At 38.7% G+C, this 13,561-nt stretch overlaps 1 protein-coding gene across 2 annotated transcripts in view; it reads right to left on the bottom strand.

The window, feature by feature from the left end:
- Trim24 (tripartite motif containing 24) overlaps positions 1–13,561 on the bottom strand; it is a 99,779-nt gene that overhangs the window by 59,612 nt on the left and 26,606 nt on the right. The gene's annotated exons all lie outside the window — the stretch shown is intronic.

Raw genomic sequence — 13,561 nt, 5'->3', positions numbered from 1 at the left:
ATATATATATATATATATGTATCATACAGAGCACTGATCTATCTTATAATAGAAACTTCAACAAGGTTCACAGACACTCGTGGTTTGAATGTGAATGTCCCCTGCAGGCTTAGTTGGCTGTACCACTCAAATCTCTGGGTAACAGCCATGTTCCACTATGCCCATCTTCCGAATCCTTTTAAAGGAGAATCATTATTTTGTACTAACAGTGGTTACATAAATCTACACTCTATACATAGGATGAAATGGAACACAAGTGCATCCACTACCATGCTAGTCTCTGGTTTTGATATCATATTGTGGTTATGGAAGACATAATCATTTCATAAAAAAATAATACTATGATGTCCTGTGAGTCTGTAATTGCTTTCAAAGTGAAATAGTTAAAAAACAAAACAGAACAAAAAACCCAGCCCTTTCTTGGACTGTGTTTTCATGCTCATCTCAGGTTTAACAGATAGGAGTGGCTTTACTTTAGAGTATTCACTGTTGCTTGATGCTGCTGTTCAATTAAATGTTGAAACTGTCCTTTACATGGCTCTACATGTTTTTGCCGCATATGGCTTGTCCTTGTGGTTGTATACAGCTTGAACTCTTGAGAACTTTACTCATGATCTTTCCTAACCCTCAGTATAAACTGTTTAATGCTCTGAATAAAGCCAGCTCCATTGTCCTGGGTCCCACTGCCTTTGAGAGTGTCTGTCTTCCTGCACATCTGACCCTTTTACCGGCTCTAAGACTGTCTCCCTTTCCCTGTCACTTATCACTTTCCTATGTTATCTACTTACGCTGTCTACTTAGTACCTGGCTATCCCAAGCACAATATAAATTCCATAAAGACAGATATGTTTGGTCTCTTAAGTTCACTGATAATCCAAAGCACCAAACAAATGGGCCTGGCAACATGATGTTCAATAGACATTTGTTGAGTAAATGTACAACTCCCTTTGCACAAAGCACATATCTGTAATCCACAACTAAAAAAAACATACAGAAAACTCATACTTTACCATCTAGAGACATGTTCTAAGAATACCAGTAACATTTTACATAAAAGTCTTCCTTTATAACAGTCTAAATGTCTGTACAGTAGCAATAAGCTCGTGTGCCACATTCAAATAATAGCTAAATAGTAACAAAATGAACACAAATTATGAAACAAAGAAATTGGCTGAATCAAAATGAACATTCAAGAAAGCACACAAAACTAATAAAACTAGAAAAGCCTAATGATGATTAACAAAAAATTACAGCAGTGGCTATGTCTAGAAAAAGGAAGCAGGACCCTTCAAAGACATTTGAATTCTTTCAGAAGTAAATAAATACCTTCCAAGCCCCAAGAAAGAAACCTTATCCAATTCAAAGACTTGCTAGCTTCTGTATGAACCTCTCACCTGGTTCTGGAAGAGTCCAAGGACCTATAACCTTCCCCATATCAGCTCTATTATATTCAGAGTTACTATGACTTACTCATGGTCCCATACTCTGAATGGAAAGTTTGTGGTCTGAATCCTGCCTGATAGGATGGTAAGTATTTAAACAGACAGATACTATAGTAAGGGGCATACCTCACTGACAGAACATGCCAAAAGGTCTTGGGTTCAATACCCAGCACAAAACAGAAACAAACCAAACCAACAACAACAACAACAAAAAAAAAAGAAACAAAAAAACATTTAACAATAACAGAAGTAAACCTAGCATTGGCTTTAAAGCCACATACACCATACAGACCTACATTAACCCTCTTTATTGTTTATAACTCTTAATGATCTTTAAAAAATACGTTTTCTGTAAAACAGTAACACTGAACTATCACACTGGCAGTTACAACTTGTAGTGTTCCAGTTAATGTGCTAATTGTTCCAAGTTTATCAGAACATTCAAGGTAGGATTGCTTTAAGAATAAGTAATGTACACAAAAGGTCTAACCTGGGCTGGAACCTGGTAAGTCTGTGCAGCATATCTCTATCTTCTCATTAAAATCAGGTGACAACAATTCACTTTTTTCAAAAGAAGCAGCGAGGCTTTCTCTCTCGTATCCTCCCTAACTTGGTGGTGTTAGATCCCAAGTTTGAATTTCTCCCTCAGTTTCATCCCCAAATCATAGGTGTTTCCAGTACAAAAATTGGCAAGCAAACCAAAACCTAACAAAAAGCCAAGACATTTCATATCAAACAGCAAATATAATCAATGCCTAACCGAAATAAGTCTTTATTAGACACACCATCCTAGGAAAAGCAGGGATAATTTGGAACACATAATTTTTAAAAAATTACTTTTAGGGAGTCATTTAAAACCACACAGGCAAGGAAGGAGTCACTTTAGAGAAATCATAAAGCAAATAATACAAACTGTTTCTTTTTACCAATGCACAACACGAATGTAGAATATATTTCAGAAACAAATTAAACAAAGCACTACTTACTTGCTTGTTAAGTTGGAACTTACTAACTCTACAAACGTTCTTTTGTTTCTTCTGCATTCTCTAACAAAAATAAGTCTTTAAAAGTTTTTCTGTTGCTGGGCGGTGGTGGTGCTCGCCTTTAATCCCAGCACTTGGGAGGCAGAGGCAGGCGGATTTCTGAGTTCGAGGCCAGCCTGGTCTACAGAGTGAGTTCCAGGACAGCCAGGACTACACAGAGAAACCCTGTCTCAAAAAACCAAAAGTTTTTCTGTTCACTGCCCATCTCCACTTAAGTTAAATGCTTTAATCTTCTGGATTCTAAGACGCATGACTTGCTATCTCACTTTTAGTCTTTTTAGTCTTAGCCTCTCAATGTAAGACTGATGCAGAGTTTATAGTTTTAGAATAGTCAGCATGCATAACTTTGTTCATGTCTATGAAAGAGACGTGGATATGAGGTCTAGTTACATGCACCTGGTCAAGCGACACGAGGTGAATGATCAGAGGTGGGATCATTCCTAGTTAGGACATCAATTCTGACGTCTATGGAGAAAAGTGAGTTAAGGCATAAAATGTAAATCAGTAATCTGTACTCGGCCAATCATGCCATTAATGGCTTGCTACCAACACAGACACACACACACACAATGCCAGTGCTGGGGATATGTTGAGAAATACATTGTTAGACTGTTAACACAGTATATTTAGATACACTGAGATGACTATCAAATCACTGGTATAATTTAATGGTATCGTCACTGCATTCCATCTGTTAACTGAATGAATTATGTGCTTTCTATCAAAAGACTCACATATCATAATAGCAACAGAAACACACTTTACTGCCTGCATGTATGTATGTATGTATGTATGTATGTATGTGCATCACATGTGTAAATGCATGCAGAGGCTAGAAGAGGCCATCAGTCTCTGGAACTGTAGTTACAGATAGCTGTGAGCTAACACATAGGTGTTAGGAACTAAGAGCAGCAAGTGCTCTCTGCTGAGCTCTCTCTGCTGAGCTCTCTCTCCAGCTCCTATACTATTTTCCTGAGATGCTGGAAACTGGATCCAGGGGCTCACACATGCCACCCAAGTGCTCTGCTGCTGAGCTACATACCATTAGCAACCCCCTACACACACACACACACACACACACACACACACACACACACACTATACATTCATACATTCAGAACAAGTTATTCAGAATTTTTTTACTTCTCTCTTTCTCAATTGTAGTTCTCTATGTTAGGGATGCAACATCTTGAAATGGGAGGCTGACTGGAACACCCAGATCTCTGTTCCTGTTGTCTTGGAAACAACATATCCTTCCATGTTTTAAGCCCAATGAATAATATTGCCACTGGGTTATATACTCAGGATAGCTGCTTGTTTTCTGTAATTCTTTACCTGCATTATACAAACAAGACTTCATCTACCGTGGACTGCTTCCCTAGGCCTTGAGGGGCTGGCTGGTAATGAGTGCTTATCTTCTCCTGGTCCTTTGATATCTACTTATAATAAACCTCCATCATGTTACCTGTGTTGTTCTGTCTCACTGGGTTTACGTAAGTAAGTAGTAAAAATGCAGTAGAAGATACAGCAAGCTAAAATAGTAACCAGGCTTCTTCACAAGGAAAATCAAACAAACCTCCCAAAAAGTCGTGTAGTTTATCATAATGTCATACAAAGTAGACTAAACAGCAAGGATTAGCATCAGAAAGTACTGTCTAGCAGGGGATGGAGGGATCAAGCACGCCTTTAATGCCAGGACTAGAAAGGCAGAGGTAGGTGGATCTCTGTGAGTTCAAGACTATCCTAGTCTACACAGTGAGTTCCTGGACAGTCAGAGTTACTGTCTAGTCATAAAGGGGTCAATTCTTTAGGAACCTGCAATCTTAACACACAAGGTACGGAACAAAACAGACATTTAGAAATAAACACAGCTGAAAATAAAAGCTAGTAATAATATTTAGAAATAAATATTAAATAATAAATTTAGAAATAATAATATAAATAATAATAATAATAATTCTAATAATAAATTTAGAAAGAAACACAGCTAATAAGACCTGTGTTGTAGTTGGGAGATTTCAATTCTCTCTCAATAATCAACAGAGTAATGGGCAAATAAATAAATAAATAAATAAATCCCAGGATTCCTTTCAATTCCAGCAGGAATGCCAACAAACATATTTTCAAATAACTCATGGTTAAAGGATGACTTAAATTAATATTATTTCCACCTGAACAAGAATTTGAAAAATCAATTTGAAGGACCTACACTGTTTGTCTCCATAACTAAAATAAACCCTTCAGTGATACAGGTGATATGCAGTCTCATTGGTTAAGAGCATGTACTACGTGCCCTCCCAGAGGCTCTGACCTCAGTTCCTGGCACCCACAACAGGCAGCTCACAACTGTCTGTGAGTTCAGCTCCAAGGGACTGATGCCCTCTTCTGGCCTCCACAAACACTGCGGCAATGTGCACACACCCATACTCTGACACACATATATACATATAATTAAAAATAAAAGTATTGGAAACAATGGAGTAGAACAAAACTCCAGAGATAAATATATATGCATAGAATACAGACCAAGTCTTTAACCAGAATTTCAGAAAGAAAATATAATGGGCAAGAATTCTGTAGAAATGAAATAATTCTGAAAGTTCCCAAGATAAGCGAATCCAAAAGAGAATGAAAAATATGTAATATGCAAAAACTGAAATCAAAGGCAGAAAATTCTTTAAAGGAATAACTTATCATGAAAGAAAGAAGACAAGACTCTTATGCACACCAAAGGAAGTCAGAAGACAAGAGAAAGCTAGATTCCCTGTCCACCTGCTACCCCTCAAAACTGTCCAATCAGCCTGGCATACAGTACATGCCTATAATCCCAGCAACCAGGAGGTACACAGGCAGGAGGATCTAGAATTCAATTCTATAGGACTACAGGAGATATTCCCTACACCTCCTCCCACGGGGTGGGGGTTGGGGGGGAGGTGAAGAGAAACAGAGAGACAGAGGAGGGGAAGTGGGGAAGGAAATTTAAAAAAGGAGGGGAGATCCTAAACTGAGCAGATTGTTATTAAATATTGAATAAAATGTACTATTTGAAAAATGCTGTGATAAGTCTGATATAACAAACTTGATAGTAAAATCCAATGATATGTTACCAACTCAGCAAACTAAGTTTCCTAAAATCTTTTACTTTTAGGCTTTCCTTTTTATGTTGATAAAGCTTGTGTGTGAATATGTAAATATTTGCCCGAGTTCAAAGGTCAAACTTTTTTCCTTATCACCCTTTCCTGCCCTTACTTCTCTTTAGGTAACTATTTTCATTACTTGATTTATTAAATCATTTTGTTAAACATTTTCTAGTTTATCCAACATTTAATTTTTTTTGTTTTACAAAAGTATTTTTCTTACTCCAAAAGTAGCTACCTACAATATGCTACCCTGAAGCTTGCTCCTGCTCACGTACTGTATTAGGGTGACTCATTTCCTATCATTAAATATACTATAGATCTGATTCTGTTATTCTCCCAGCCACACACTCACATTGGGTGATTACATCCCTGTTATACAACGCTTCTCCTCCAATGGCTTACTTTTAATCTCTTGTATTACAGAAGACACAGTGAGTAATTGTCTACATATCACTTTAGACTCGTGGCAGAAGTGCTTTTAAAATAGATTCCTAGAAGTGGGTTTGTGGGTCAAAGATAAAAAGATCACCAACATTTCAAAAACTGTCAAATGCACCCTCATTGTAAATGCATGCTATCTAGTTTCACAAAGTTTCAGATAGAGCACTTTGACAAACTTTTGGATTGCTGCCCAAAAGGTAAAAAGTAGTTCTCTTGGTACAGTAAAATTTCATACATATATTCATTAAAGCCTTAACGCCATTTCAACCTGGTCGTTTGGTAGTCAGAGGTGGATAATCTTGATGAGTTCAAGGCCAGCCAGTATAACACAGTTGAAAACTTTGGGAGGGGGGCAGGAAAAAACAGAGAGGGAGAAGAGAAGGCAAGACGGAAACATGGTGTTCTAAACTGTCCAAAAGAGATTACAGAGACATACAACTGCATCTTCCTTTAAAAGTTACCCAAAGGAGCCCCAACACCAACTGATATGTCTATAACAATCCCTAAAACTAAGGCTCAGTAAATACTGACAAGAAACACAAAGATTCTAAGAGCCAAAGCAGTATGTCATCTGCTCACAGAAAGCTTAAAAAAAAAAAAAAGAAAAAAAGAAAAAAAAGGTGGGGAGGGGGACATGGAGCAACCCAGTATGCCCCACACTACAGCGATACCTGTCTCCCAATAGCCAGGCTCTAACCCAACACATACAGGTGAAACACCCCCACCTTCCTACCCCAATACCCCCACTGGTGAGGACCCCAGCAAGCCTAGCAGTTGTGGGCTCTACCCCCACCAGCTGGAGCTCTATCTTCCTTTTGGTTCCTGCCTGCACCAGCAGCAGGCACAGAGCAGCATGCCCTCCTTATCCCACAGCTCTGTCTGCCTCCAAGGCCTGCTCAAATCTGAGACATGTCTCCTGGGAGGTTCCATCCAACTTCTGACACTCAGGACAATCAACACCAGAGTCACCTAGCTGTCAAACATAACAGAAGCCAATACAACACCATCTGAACCCAGCTCTCCTACTACAGCAAGCCCTGGATATCCAAACACACTTATAAAGAAAAAGACTGTGACCTCAAATTTCATCTCATGAAGATGATAGAGGCTTTAAAGAGGATATAAATAATTTCCTTAGAGAAATACAAGAAAACACAATCAAAAAGGTAGAAACACTTAAAGAAGAAACAAATAAATCCCTTAAAGAGAAATACAGGAAAATTCAATTGAAATAGCGAAGGAAGTCAATAAAATGGTCCAATAGAAACAGAAGCAATAAAGAAAACACAAATGGAGGCAAACTTGGAGACAGAAACCTAGGAAAAAGAACAGGAACTACAGATGCAAACATCACCAAAAGAATACAAGAGATGGAAGAGAGAATCTCAGGCATAGAAGATACTACAGAGGAAAGTATACATGGAACAAAGAATAGAAAAATAGTATAGTTAGGGAAAGTTTCTAACTCAAAACATCCAGGAAATTTGGAACATTATAAAAAGAGCAAACCTTAGAATAACAGGAATAAAAGAGGGTAAAAATTCTGAGTTCAAAGGGCCAGAAGTCATCTTCAACAATAATCATAGAAGAAAACTTCCCTAACCTAAAAATAGAGATGGCTATAAACATATAAGAAGCTTAGAGAACACCAAATAAATTAGACCGGAAAAGAAAATCCTCCTGCCACATATAGAACAAAATTATACAGAACAAAGAAAGAATATTAAAAGCTGCAAGAGAAAAAGCCCAAGTGACATATAAATGCAGACCCATCAGAATTACACCTGACTTCTCGACAGAGACTCTAAAAGCCAGAAGATCCTGGAGAGATGTCATGTATTCTAAGAGAACACAGATATCACTCCAGATTACTATACCCAGTAAAACTCTCAATCACCACAGATGGCGAGAATAAGATATTCTATGACAAAAACAAATTTAAACAACATCCTTCAACTAATCCAGACCTACAGAGGATAATAGAAGTAAAAGTCTAACACAAAGAGGGTAAGTGCACCCAAAAAACCCACAAGAAATTAATCAACACATAGCAAAACCGAAAGAAGATAATCACACATACTCAGTAACACTTCCAACATTAAAATAACTGGAACTAACAAACATTGGTCATTAATATCTCTCAACATCAATGGACTCAATTCACCAATAAAAAGACATAGGTTAACAAGACTGGATATGTAAACAGGATCAATCATTCTTCTACATACAAGAACCATACCTCAGCAACAAACATAGACACTACCTCAGAGTAAAGGGCTAGAAAAAGGTTTTCCAAGCAAATGGACCCAAGAAAGAAGCTGGAGTAGACATTCTAATACCCAATAAAATACTTTCAACCAAAAGTTATCAGAAGAGATAGGGAAGGACACTTCATACTCAAAGGAAAAATCTACCAAGATAATGTCTCAATTCTCAACAACTATGCCTCAAATTTAAGGGTACCCACATTCGTCAAAGAAACTTTACTAAAGCTCAAAGCACACATTAAACCCCACACAATAGTGGGGGACTTCAACACCCCACTCTCATCAGTGGACAGGTCTCAGTTTTCATTGAAGCACAAAGTAAACAGAAAAACAATGAAGCTAACAGATGTCATAAACCGAATGGATTTGACAGATATTTATAGAAACTTTCACCCCAAAAGAAAATAATATACTTTCTTCTCAGATCTCACAGAACCATCTCAAAAAATCGACCATATAATCAGGCACAAAGGAAACCTCCACAGATATAAGAAAGTTGAAATAACCCCTTGTATCCTATCAATTCATCATAGATTAAGGCAGAACTTCAACAACAGACACAACAGAAGCCCACATACTCATGGAAACGGAACGTCTCTCTACTCAATAACTTGGTCAGGGAAGAAAAAAAGAAATTAAAGATTTTCTAGAATTCAATGAAAATGAAGGCACAACACACTCAAACTTATGGGATACAATGAAAGCATTGCTAAAAGGAAAATTCATAGCACTAAGTTCATTCATAAAGAATTTGGATAGATCTCATACTAACAACTTAATGGCTCACCTGAAAACTTACAACTGAAAGAAGCAAACACACCCATGAGAAGTAGACAAAAGGAAATAGTCAAACTCAGGGCTGAAATCAATCAATTAGAAACAAAGAGAACAATACATAGAATCAACAAAACCAAGACCTGGTTCTTTGAGAAAAATCAACAAAACAGACAAACCCATAGCTTAAACTAAAGAAAAGGCACAGAGATAATATCCAAATTAACAAAATCAGAAATGAAAGGGGAGGCATAACAACAGAAACTGAGGAAATCAAAAAAAAAATCATTAGGTCGTACTTTAAAAGCTTGTACTCCATGAAACTGGAAAATCTAAATGAAATGAATGAATTTCTAGACAGATATTGCATACCAAAGTTAAGTCAAGTTCAGGTAAACTATCTAAGCAGTTGCATAATCCCTAAAGAAACCAAAACAGTCATTTAAAGACTCCCAACCAAAAAAGGCCAGAAGGTTTTAGGGCAGAATTTACCAGATATTCAAAGAGCTAACATCAATACTTCTCAAACTATTCCACAAAATAGAAACAGAAGAAACACTGCCAAACTCATTCTATGAAGCCATAGTTACCCTAATACTGAAACCATACAAAAACTCAACAAAGAAAGAGAACTTGGAACCAATTTCACTTATGAACATCAACAGAAAAATAATCAAATTCTTTCAAAATCCAAGAACACATCAAAAATATCATTCACTACAATCAAGTAGTCTTCATCCCAGGGATGCAAGGATGGTTCATTATATGAACCATCAACATAATCTACTCTATAAACAATCTGAAAGACAAAAATCACATGATCATTCCATTAGATGCTGAAAAGCCTTTGACAAATCTAGCACCCCCTTCATGTTAAAAGCCCAGCGGTTAATCCCAGCACTTGGGAGGCAGAGGCAGGTGGATCTACAGTCTGCCTGACCTACAGAGTGATCTACAGAGTGAGTTCCAGGACAGCCAGGGCTACACAGAGAAACCCTGTCTCGAAAAAACAAAAACAACAACAACAAAAAAAGTCGTGGAAAAATCAGGGATTTAAGGCACATACCTAAATATAATAAAAAGCAATAATACAGCAAACCAATAGCCTGTATCAGAATAAGCGGAGAAACTTAAAGCGATTCCATTCAAATCAGGTACAAGGCTGCCCACATCCCCCCTATTTATTCAATATAGTTCTTGAAGTTCTATTTAGAGCAATAAGACAGCAAAAGGAGATAAAGGGAATACAAGTTGGAAAGGAAGAAGTCAAAGTATCGCTATTCACAGACACTACGATAGCATACATAAGCAATCCCCAAAATTCTACCAGAGAACTATACCTGATAAACACCTTCAGCAAAGTGGCTAGATATAAAATTAACTCAAAGAAATCAGTAGCCCTCCTTTATATAAATGATAAATGGGCAGAGAAAGAAATCACTGAAGAAATAAATTAAAGAAAATATCAGAAGATGGAAAGGATCTCCCATGCTCATGGATAGGTAGGATTAACATACTAAAAATGTCCATCTTACTAAAAGCAAGCAGAGTTAATGCAATCCCCATCAAAGTTCCAACTTTGTATAGAAAAACAAAAAACCCAGGATAGCCAAAACAATCCTGAACAACAAAGGAACCTTTGGAAGAATCACCATTCCAGATCTCAAGCTGTACTACAGAGCAATAGTGATAAAAACTACATGGCATTGGTGTAGAAACAGACAGGTTGATCAATGGAATAGAATCAAAGACCCAGAAAAAAACCCATACACCTTTGAACACTAGATTTTCACCAAAGAAGCCAAACCTACACAATGGAAAAAAGAAAGCATCTCCAACAAATGGTGCTCGTTTAACTGGGTGTCTGCATGCAGAAGAATACAAATAGATCCATATTTATCACCTTGCACAAAACTCAAGTTCAAGTGGATCAAGGACCTCAACATAAAACCAGATACGCTGAATCTAATAGCAGAGAAAGTGGGAAATAGTCTTGAATGCACTGATAGAGGAGACAATTTCCTGAACAGAACACTAATGGCTCAAGCCATAAGATCAACAATTGATGATAATTGGACTTCATGAAACGGAAACATTTCTGTAAGGCAAAGGACAAAATGGCAGCCTACAGATTGGAAAAACATCTTCACTAACCCTACATCTGACAGAGGGCTAATATCCAAAATATATAAAGAACTCAAGAAGTTAAACTCCAACAAACCAAATAATCCAATTAAACAATGGGGCAGAACTAAACAGAACATTCTCAACAGAGGAAATCTCAAATGGCCAAGAAGTACTTAAAGAACATGTGTGCTATGAACATATGTTCATAGCAGCTTTATTTGTAAGTCAGAAAAATGAAAACAACCCTGATGCCCCTCAACTGAAGAACGGAGACAGAAAATGTGGTTCATTTAAAGAATGAAATACTATGCAGCTATGAAAAACAAAAAACGGCATAAATTTTGCAGGCAAAGAAATGGAACTAGAAAATATCCTGAGTGAGGTAACCCAGATCCAAAAGGACAGGCATGGTATCCTGTAACTTTAACTTTTTCAAAGTCTATTTTTAATGATGGTTCTGAAATGCTTTAACCTCCCTTCTAGCCCACCACCCACCAGAGGTAGTAGAAAAGAAAGGATACAGGGGAAGTGGACCTGTTTAGAAATGGTTTTTTGAAGGAAATCCCATTTCTGTTGTCAGGAAGTCAACAATTCAGTTAACTGGTCAGCAGCGGCAGCTCGATCCACTCACACGCAATTCAAAGATATACCAGCAGTCTAGTTCAGTAGCATAGAGATAGCTGCAGCAGTGGCACAATCTAGCAGGAATGACCAGGCCTCATGACCAGCTGACTCATGACCAGCATGAGTCAGCAGAAAGGACCAGGGCCAACAGGAATGCCAGGAGAAGTTCTCAGCTGTGCCTCTCTCACTGAAGAAAAGACCACCAAGTGTTGCACAGCTACCTCAATCGGCAAGCCTCAAGCCTCTCTCCCAGGCTATTGAGTCCTATTTATACCCCCTCCAAACATCACATGTCCTCCATGAACGGGGCTTGCCTTAGCATGTGAACCCCTCAGCTGACATCACTCTGCCAATTGACCTGAGTCTGTGGAAGCTACAAGAAGCGGCAGCACAGCATCAGGAGTTTTTGGGGGCATTTCTCTGTGGAGTCCTGACAAGTGAAGCTCAATTACACAATGTAAGCCAGACCAATACATGTGTGTTGTTAGCAAAGAATCCTTCATCATGTGTCCTTTCACGTGCTTGCTTTAGCAAAATGTCCTTTCTTTCACCTGTGTCCGCTTCAGGAAAACAATCCCTCACATGTTTGGCCCAGCAAAACACCATCCTATATACCTGACTTTTCAAAGAATCCTCAAGTTTCCATGTCAGTATGTACTTATTGGTAAGTGGTTATGAGCCATAAAGCATAGAATACCCAGAATACACCCAACAGACCCTAAGAAGTTAAACAAGGAGGAGGCCTGAGCAAGAATGCTTGAATCACACTTAGAAAGGCAAACAAAATAGTCATAGGGGGAAGAGGGAAGGGAGGGAGAACAGAGAGGGTAATAGGGAGGCAGGATCAGGTATGAGGAGGGACAGGAGAGAGGCCTAGTGGGTCAGCAGAATGAATGGAAATCTGCAGCTGCATGGGATGTAGGGAGGGGAGAACCTCTAAGAAGTCCCAGAGACCTGGGAGAGGGGAAGTTCCCTCAGGAGTCAATGAGGGTGACTGAAATGCCTAACAGTAAGGACATGGAACCTAAAGAGGCCACCTCCTGTAGCCAGGTAGGACCCCTCTGAGAGGCTCCACTCATCGGTGGACTGAAACAGAAGCAGATACCTAGAGCCAAATCTGAGCCAGCAGCCAAAGAATATACATGGGCTGGAATGAGCCCACCCCTAGTAGCAGACAACCCTGTCTGGCCTCCAAGGGAGAAGATATACCTAATCTGGCAGAAACTTGATGTGCTAGGGGGCGAATACAGGAGGGAGGGCATCCTACCCTCTGAGAAGTAAAGGGGAGATGGGATGGGGGAAAGGGACTCAGTGGGAGAGGGACTGGGAGGGGAAACAGCATTTGGGATGTAAACAAATTAATTTTTAAAACGGAGGGGGGAAACCACCCAAATCGGCCTATAGATCACTTGGACAGGGGATCAGGCCTCACAAAGGCTGGTATTTATGAAATGATTTTTAAAAGGTGGGTCAGTGATGAACGGGACTTGTCACCAAGCCTGAGGCCACCCTCTAACCTGCATGTGCTGGCTTGCGCACACACAGGTGTAATCTTAAAAACTAATAATGTGCTTGGATTGCAGAAGCCTTCTTCCCTAGAGACAATCACTTACAGATCTTCACTGGTAAGTAAAGTGACTAAGGTAAAGCCATCTTGTCTTGACTTCATTGTGTCCTCCTAGACACTTCTCAGCCTTCCACTT

The sequence above is a fragment of the Grammomys surdaster genome, unplaced genomic scaffold (assembly GCF_004785775.1).
Source record: "Grammomys surdaster isolate TR1022 unplaced genomic scaffold, NIH_TR_1.0 186, whole genome shotgun sequence".
Classification (NCBI taxonomy): domain Eukaryota; kingdom Metazoa; phylum Chordata; class Mammalia; order Rodentia; family Muridae; genus Grammomys; species Grammomys surdaster.
The sequence above is the reverse complement of the archived record's forward strand: the minus strand, read 5'-3'. Positions and strand labels throughout refer to the sequence as shown.